General features: G+C 41.7%; 4 non-coding genes across 4 annotated transcripts; all 4 read right to left on the reverse strand.

Annotated features, from left to right (window-relative positions):
• Nucleotides 1-6662: 6662 nt before the first annotated feature.
• Nucleotides 6663-6826, reverse strand: LOC134995613 (U1 spliceosomal RNA). The gene has a single exon (XR_010198360.1). It is a non-coding gene; the product is annotated as a U1 spliceosomal RNA (small nuclear RNA).
• A 150-nt stretch (nt 6827-6976) lies between these two features.
• LOC134995588 (U1 spliceosomal RNA) lies at nt 6977-7140 on the reverse strand. The gene has a single exon (XR_010198336.1). It is a non-coding gene; the product is annotated as a U1 spliceosomal RNA (small nuclear RNA).
• Nucleotides 7141-7814: 674 nt separating this feature from the next.
• LOC134995562 (U1 spliceosomal RNA) lies at nt 7815-7977 on the reverse strand. Its single transcript, XR_010198314.1, has one exon. It is a non-coding gene; the product is annotated as a U1 spliceosomal RNA (small nuclear RNA).
• A 152-nt stretch (nt 7978-8129) lies between these two features.
• Nucleotides 8130-8293, reverse strand: LOC134995583 (U1 spliceosomal RNA). The gene has a single exon (XR_010198331.1). It is a non-coding gene; the product is annotated as a U1 spliceosomal RNA (small nuclear RNA).
• Between the last annotated feature and the right edge of the window lie 311 nt (nt 8294-8604).

The following is an 8604-nucleotide window of genomic DNA, read 5'->3' on the forward strand; positions in this document are numbered from 1 at the left end:
ATCCCAGCATGCCCTGCCTCAGTTTTAGCATACCTTATAGCAAAACTGTGGCAGGGCGTGCTGGGATGTGTAGTTTCACAGCAGCTGGAGGGCCACAGGATGAAGACCCATGTGCTAGAGCCAAGCCGCAGGTACATTGAATGCTAGCAAGCTGAATATTTAAATCCTTTTTGTTCCGCAGCATTCCAATGCGGAAGATTCCATGGAACCAGAGATCCTTCCATTGAGAAGGACATGCTGCCTGGATGACTACACTGTGCAAATTAAATCACGGAGCCAGTTGGTTTGTGGGTGGCTCTGGTGACTGGGTGGTTGGGTGGGTGGTGTGTCGGAGGTGGAGCACATGCAAATGATTGTGTATCATCCAGCTAGTGAGAGTGAAAACTCATGCAGGAGTGTGCCTGCTTGTCAGTGGGTTATGCACCTTGCCAGACGTTAAATCTACATAGAGCAGCTGGAGGGGACAAGAGCATGTTTGCAAAATATAGATAGAAGAGCATATATGCTGGCGCATTCTCCATGATTGTGTCAGCTTATGTTTTGGTGCACTGCACTTTCCTCCACTAAGTTTTAGCCATTTTTGTTAAGCTCAAGTGTAGTTGCTTCTCGGCCTTTTGGCTGTGATCTTGTATTGTGGTTGAAGGGTCTGCTGGAGGGAGGGATTGCTTTCTTCATTGGCGAAAGACCAAAGATATTCCAGGATGGAAGGCTTGGGAACACTATCCGTTTTTCAATTGTGGAAGAGTTGAAAGACCGGATTGGACTACATTCTATAGTAAAGGATGTCTTTCTATTTATTAATCCTCCCTTTATATGTGTCAGTCTTTCAATAAAGCTTCGGGCTTGTGATTCCCTCACCCTCTTACACTCCACACCCATAGCCTTATTAACTGTTGTATTATTGTACAGTTTAAATGTATAGTGCAGTTCATGATTTATAGTGTAGGCTGGCCTGTGCTGTAGTTCTTGAACTGTACTATACCATCAGCATTTCTATTGTGTTTTGGCTGTGCCGCAACGCGGTACTTATGTGTGTAATGTTTATGTATGTTTTTTTGCTTCTTTATGTGCATCGGTCCTACAAGTACTGAAAGCTCTTCTACCATCTCCCTTTTCTGAAAAGCCATTTAATATATGGTTCCCAGATAGGGGACATATCAGATATTGGATTTCAAAAGCATCAAATATCATACCACTTTTATTGCCATCAAAGATAAACATTGATTGTTTTCAGATATTGGCTTGAAAAAGCAGTCTTTATTGACATAAAAAAAAACATACATAAACATTGCACACATAAATACAGTGTTGCAGCACAGCCAAAACACAATACAAATGCTGACGGTATAGTACAGTTCAAGAACTACAGCACAGGCCAGTCTACACTATAAATCATGAACTGCACTATACATTTAAACTATACAATAATACAACAGTTAATAAGGCTATGGGTGTGGAGTGTAAGAGGGTGAGGGATTCACAAAACCGAAGCTTTATTGTAACACAGACACATATAAGGGGAGGGTCAATAAATAGAAAGATATCCTTTACTATAGAATGTAGTCCAATCCGACCTCTGTGCTCTTCCACAACTGAAAAACAGATAGTGTTCCCAAGCCTTCCATCCTGGAATATCTTTGGTTTTTCGCCAATGAAGAAAACAATCCCTCCCTCCAGCAGACCCTTCAACCACGATACAAGATCACAGCCAAAAGGCCGAGAAGCAACTACACTTGAGCTTAACAAAAATGGCTAAAACTTAGTGGAGGAAAGTGCAGTGCACCAAAACATAAGCTGACACAATCATGGAGAATGCGCCAGCATATATGCTCTTCTATCTATATTTTGCAAACCTGCTCTTGTCCCCTCCAGCTGCTCTATGTAGATTTAACGTCTGGCAAGGTGCATAACCCACTGACAAGCAGGCACACTCCTGCATGAGTTTTCTCTCTCACTAGCTGGATGATACACAATCATTTGCATGCGCTCCACTTCCGACACACCACCCACCCAACCACCCAGTCACCAGAGCCACCCACAAGCCAACTGGCTCCGTGATTTAATTTGCACAGTGTAGTCATCCAGGCAGCATGTCCTTCTCAATGGAAGGATCTCTGGTTCCATGGAATCTTCCGCATTGGAATGCTGCGGAACAAAAAGGATTTAAATATTCAGCTTGCTAGCATTCAATGTACCTGCGGCTTGGCTCTAGCACATGGGTCTTCATCCTGTGGCCCTCCAGCTGCTGTGAAACTACACATCCCAGCATGCCCTGCCACAGTTTTGCTATTAAGGTATGCTAAAACTGAGGCAGGGCATGCTGGGATGTGTAGTTCCACAGCAGCTGGAGGGTCGCAGGTTGAAGACCAATGTTTTAGCATGCCTGTTCTATGATGCATGTTCCATGATGTCACAATCAGCTTGGAATGGGGTGTCTAGCAGGCATTTGCTGACAGCCACTTGAGGGAGACACACATCAGGAGATGCAGCATATCGGAGGTCTTCGATGCCTTTCCAGCAAATGCACACCACCTGCTGCTGGTCTGGACACAAAACAATGCCCACAATCGAAGTCCCAAAATGCCCAACTACAGGATTCATGTAAGTAGTGAATTTAGGAATGAATTTAGAAGTAGGAAATTAAGTTAGTTCACAAGTACATTCAAATTCAGATCTAAAGACTAAACACAAAACACAAAATAAGACTCCACAGAGCAATTATCAGGTGTCTTTATCAATTGTTGCATTTAAAAAATCAAGCAATTAGGGAACACAATGTTGCGACAATGTAACCCTATTTGCAAAATAGTACTAAATAAGTTTGTCGATGTAAGACATTTGCAAAGGCGCAAACAAAACACGCTGGAAAATGCAACTGAATCTGTTTTTGGAGGTTAGAATAGATGCAGGATCAAGTAGCTCCATGGGTAGGGTGTTTGATTAGAATTCAACAGGTTATAGGTTTGAATCCTGGGTATGATAGTTTGAGATGTTATTTAATAAAGCATGTTTATATATTAGTCACACATTGCTTACTTGTACAAATGGCATGTCACCAGTTAGTGCTGACTGCTGATATGCCATTTGCACTAAAACAAATTAAAATGGTAAAAGTTATTGTACTTTAAGTAAAAATAAAAGCTAAAATATCAATCCCAGTTTTGGATTACTTTAATGAACAAAAAAAAAATGCATATAGCAAAGGATAGTTTCAATCTGCCTACCTCTGGGTTATGGACCCAGCATGCTTCCATTACAGTACTCTGCTGCACATGTAAGTGCAAGAGATCCTGAAGCACTCACTCATCATGGGAAAGTACCAATGTGTTTCTTCATTGGTTGATGGAAGAAACATCTTACAAAAACTCTCCACATTATTGACTTTTTAAAATGTTTCTAGGAATCGTTCTAGATGAATGCTTATTAGCCTTTGTCAGTATGGACTTTTAAAAAGTGTTGCTGTGGCGCAATCAGTTACTGTGTAAGGCTATTAACCAAAAGGTTGGTGGTTCAATCCCACCCAGGGACGTAATTGACCTTGTTATCAGATTTTGGTGATCTTTATGTAGACAAGTCAAAATTTCAAACCCCCTCTTATGGTGTAGGGTACCTGGCCTTCTCTGATGTAATCAGAGTTAGATTTGATTCAGTGATTTTATAAAAACAGCTAGGAAGCACAATTTAGCAGTGGGTTGCAGAGAAAAAGAAATATGCTGGCAAAAAAATCCAATTGAGTGATTAAACAGCTCTTCATTTTCTGGCTTTATTTTTATGCTAACAAATTTGTTCTCTGAAAAGTGTCCACAAAGCCAAGTTTCTGATTAACACCTTTGTAGGGATGGTTTTTAACCTATTACTAAATTAAACTTGCTTCATTGGAAAGGCAGCAAGATGCATCCTCATTTCAATATCTACTGAAATAATACAGGTTGACACCAGGAAACATTAACGCCACTGCATCCTTTGTGCTTTCTCATGTGGAAGTCTGTTTAATGTGAAAACAAGGTGATATCTAATTAGCACACAGGTAAGGAATTAAGAAAATCTTTATTTAAGGGTGAAGATGTTTCTCACAAAATCGTTGCCCCAATGCATCATTGAAATTCAAGCTGGAAAGATGATTTTAATATATCACTTGTACATTTTGTATTGCTCTTCTGGTGACAATGTAGTTTGTTTTTGTCAATTACCATTTTAATAATCGGGTAAAGAAAATTAAGTGGATTTTTGAAAGAAAACAATACTGTCAATATACTATTAAAACAAATGAAAATGGTAAAAGTTATTGTACTTTAAGTAAAAATAAAAGAGCAAAAATATCAATCCCAGTTTTGGATTACTTTAATTAACAAAAAAAAAAACACGCATATAGCAGAAGATAGTTTCAATCTGCCTACCTCTGTGCTATGGACCCAGCATGCTTCCATTACAGTACTCTGCTGCACATGTAATTGCAAGAGATCCTGAAGCACTCACTCATCATGGGAAAGTACCAATGTGTTTCTTCATTGGTTGATGGAAGAAACATCTTACAAAAACTCTCCAGATTATTGACGATTTAAAGTTTTTCAAGGAAACGTTCTAGATGAATGCTTATTAGCCTTTGTCAGTATATACTTTTGCAAAGTGTCGCTGTGGCGCAATCAGTTAGTGTGTACGGCTATTAACCAAAAGGTTGGTGGTTCAATCCCACCCAGGGATGTAATTGACCTTGTTATCAGATTTTGGTGATCTTTAAGTAGACAAGTCAAAATTTCAAAAACCCCTGTTATGGTGTAGGGTACCTGGCCTTCTCTGATGTAATCAGAGTTAGATTTGATTCAGTGATTTTATAAAAACAGCTAGGAAGCACAATTTAGCAGTGGTTTGCAGAGAAAAAGAAATATGCTGGCAAAAAAATCCAATTGAGTGATTAAACAGCTCTTCATTTTCTGGCTTTATTTTTATGCTAACAAATTTGTTCTCTGAAAAGTGTCCACAAAGCCAAGTATCTGATTAACATCTTTGTAGGGATGGTTTTTCACCTATTACTAAATTAAACTTGCTTCATTGGAAAGGCAGCAAGATGCATCCTCATTTCAATATCTCCTGAAATAATACAGGTTGACACCAGGAAACATTAACGCCACTGCATCCTTGCTGCTTTCTCATGTGGAAGTCTGTTTAATGTGAAAACAAGGTGATATCTAATTAGCACACAGGTAAGGAATTAAGAAAATCTTTATTTAAGGGTGAAGATGTTTCTCACAAAATCGTTGCCCCAATGCATCATTGAAATTCAAGCTGGAAAGATGATTTTAATATATCACTTGTACATTTTGTATTGCTCTTCTGGTGACAATGTAGTTTGTTTTTGTCAATTACCATTTTAATAATAGGGTAAAGAAAATTAAGTGGATTTTTGAAAGAAAACAATACTGTCAATATACTATTAAAACAAATTAAAATGGTAAAAGCTATTGTACTTTAAGTAAAAATAAAAGAGCAAAAATATCAATCCCAATTTTGGATTACTTTAATTAACAAAAAAAAAATGCATATAGCAGAGGATAGTTTCAATCTGCCTACCTCTGGGTTAAGGGGCCCAGCATGCTTCCATTGCAGTACTCTGCTGCACATGTAAGTGCAAGAGATCCTGAAGCACTCACTCATCATGGGAAAGTACCAATGCGTTTCTTCATTGGTTGATGGAAGAAACATCTTACAAAAACTCTCCAGATTATTGACTTTTTAAAGTTTTCTAGGAAACGTTCTAGATGAATGCTTATTAGCCTTTGTCAGTATGTACTTTTGCAAAGTGTCTCGGTGGTGCAATCGGTTAGTGTGTTTGGTTTTTAACCAAAGGGTTGGTGGTTCAATCCCACCCAGGGATGTTATTGACCATGTCATCAGATTTTGGTGATCTTTAAGTAGACAAGTCAAAATTTCAAACCCCCTCTTATGGTGTAGGGTACCTGGCCTACTCTGATGTAATCAGAGTTAGATTTGATTAAGTGATTTTATAAAAGAACAGCTAGGAAGCACAACTTAGCAGTGGGTTGCAGAGAAAAAGAAATACGCTTGCAGAAAAATCCAATTGAGTGATTAAACAGCTCTTCATTTTCTGGCTTTATTTTTATGCTAACTAATTTGTTCTCTGAAAAGTGTCCACAAAGCCAAGTATCTGATTAACACCTTTGTAGGGATGGTTTTTCACCTATTACTAAATTAAACTTGCTTCATTGGAAAGGCAGCAAGTGATGTCATCCAAGCAGTGGGTCAAAGTTGGCTTCAACCCTCGTCTGCTTATGAAAAGAGAAAAGGGATATGCAGGGCATGGCGGCCTTTTGCGACGCTTGGATGACCCCTAGTTCGCATTAAACACCCCCACCCTCCTTCGGTGTGGGGCTCATGTTGGCCATGCCCCAGCCCCTGAAGCATTCAAGCTGATTTCTTGCAGCAGCTGGGTACTGTAACAGCTCCAGAGCTGCTCTGTAAGGCAAGTAAAAGGGTGTGGGCCCTGCAGCACTACCTGTAGTTTGCATTGTGCATTGGAAGGCACAAAGTAAGCAGACGGGAGGAGAAGTCAGGATAGTGCACAAGGTTATAGAAGGGAGGGGCTCAAGAAAAGAGAAGTGGAAACAGACAGCATACTAGGCTGGAGAGAGACCTGAGACAAAGAGATCTGAATTATACGAGAGCCGTCCAGGGGAAACACAAATTATGCAGTCAAGTTTCCCACATTTGGGGAAATCGCAAGGGGCAGCACACCCAGAGTGCAATGGGTGAGCCTTGCCCTGGGAGAAGCACCGTCATGATCATAGTATCTCACCTGGCAGGTTAGTAGGAGTTGGGCTAGAGCTGGGGAGGGTCGCTGCTCGGGCACTACCTTTCAAGTGAAGGAGATCCAACTGAGGCAGCACAAGGGAACTCTCAAAAGAAGAACAAGGCTAGAGGAAGATCTGAGACAAAGAAATCTGACTTTACCAGAGCTGACCAGAGGAAAGCACAAACACAGTCCACCACTACCACAAATAATGCAGTCGAGTTTCCCACATTTGGGGAAATCACAGGGGTCAGCATACCCAGAATGCAATGAATGAACCTCACCCTGGGAAAACAATCTTCATGACAATAGTATCTCCTATGCAAAATAAGTATGATTTGGGATAGGGCTGGGGAGGGCCGCTGCTCAGGCACATCTCTGTCAAGTAAAGGAGATTCAACTGAGGCAGCACAAGGGAACTCTCATCTGGGGACAACAACTGCAGGGAGAACACATATTTTCAGATGAACATGGGGTGGCAGAAGGCTGCCTAATACTGAAGCACCCCCAAACAACAAACCAAATGCAACAACTAGTGCAAGCATTCCTGGGGGATGGCCTGCAGCAGATGGATTTGAATATGGTGATGTCATCCAAGCAGTGGGTCAAAGTTGGCTTCAACCCTCGTCTGCATATGAAAAGAGAAAAGGAGCGTGCAGGGCATGGAGGCCTTTTGTGGTGCTTGGATGACCCCTAGTTCGCATTAAGCACCCCCACCCTCCTTCGGTGTGGGGCTCATGTTGGCCATTCCCCAGCCCCTGAAGCATTCAAGCTGATTTCTTGCAGCAGCTGGGCACTGTAACAGCTCCAGAGCTGCTCTGTAAAGCAAGTAAAAGGGTGTGGGCCCTGCAGCACTACCCGTAGTTTGCATTGTGCATTGGGAGGCACAAAGTAAGCAGACGGGAGGAGAAGTCAGGATAGTGCACAAGGGTATAGAAGGGAGGGGCTCAAGAAAAAAGAAGTGGAACCAGACAGCAAACTAGGCTGGAGAGAGACCTGAGACAAAGAGATCTGAATTACATGAGAGCCGACCAGGGAAAACTCAAATTATGCAGTCAAGTTTCCCACATTTGGGGAAATCGCAGGGGCAGCACACCCAGAGTGCAATGGGTGAGCCTTGCCCTGGGAGAAGCAACTTCATGATCATAGTATCTCACCTGGCAGGTAAGTAGGAGTTGGGCTAGAGCTGGGGAGGGTCGCTGCTCGGGCACCCCCCTGTCAAGTGAAGGAGATCCAACTGAGGCAGCACAAGGGAACTCTCGAAAGAAGAACAAGGCTAGAGGAAGATCTGAGACAAAGAAATCTGAATTTTACCAGAGCTGACCAGAGGAAAGCACAAACACAGTCCCCCACTACCACAAATAATGCAGTCGAGTTTCCCACATTTGGGGAAATCACAGGGGTCAGCATACCCAGAATGCAATGAATGAACCTAACCCTGGGAGAACAATCTTCATGACCATGGTATCTCCTATGCAAAATAAGTATGATTTGGGATAGGGCTGGGGAGGGCCGTTGCTCAGGCACATCTCTGTCAAGTAAGTTGCATTTGATTTGTTGTTTGGGGGTGCTTCAGTATTAGGCAGCCTTCTGCCCTACCATGTTCATCTGAAAATATGTGTTCTCCCTGCAGTTGTTGTCCCCAGATGAGAGTTCCCTTGTGCTGCCTCAGTTGAATCTCCTTTTGGAGAAGACCTCAATAAGATTGTAGCTGATCTGGCTACTGCTAAAACAGCTTGCCTACCTAGTATGACTCCTACCACGCAGAAGGCTAAAAGTACTTTTCTTGGCCCTTTCAT

This window comes from Pseudophryne corroboree, unplaced genomic scaffold (genome assembly GCF_028390025.1).
Source record: "Pseudophryne corroboree isolate aPseCor3 unplaced genomic scaffold, aPseCor3.hap2 scaffold_1399, whole genome shotgun sequence".
Taxonomy (NCBI): Eukaryota; Metazoa; Chordata; class Amphibia; order Anura; family Myobatrachidae; genus Pseudophryne; species Pseudophryne corroboree.